Here is a 359-nt window from a genome sequence, read left to right on the forward strand (position 1 = left end):
GGCGCGTAGCTCTGACCTTTGCACTCCTTACTACTGGTTACCAATAACTTTGTTGATCTTTGGGATTGAAGTTTATGATTGCACTCATTGTAAAATGACCTGGATCAGCATAATGGATATAATGTTAATCTAAATCCTGGCTCTGACCCAATAGTTTTACATGGAGCACTATATGACCTGGTTTAAGAGCTTGTGTGTGTGTGTGTGTGTGTGTGTGTGTGTGTGTGTGTGTGCCTGAAGGTGCTGGTGGTTTACACTCCATAAACTCTGACCTACAGGCCGCTGAGCTCTATTTGCTGAAAAGACCTTCTGATTTAAAGAGTTAGCCAATGGATGCTATCTATGCACAGCACACACAT

The sequence above is a fragment of the Centroberyx gerrardi genome, chromosome 3 (assembly GCF_048128805.1).
Source record: "Centroberyx gerrardi isolate f3 chromosome 3, fCenGer3.hap1.cur.20231027, whole genome shotgun sequence".
Taxonomy (NCBI): Eukaryota; Metazoa; Chordata; class Actinopteri; order Beryciformes; family Berycidae; genus Centroberyx; species Centroberyx gerrardi.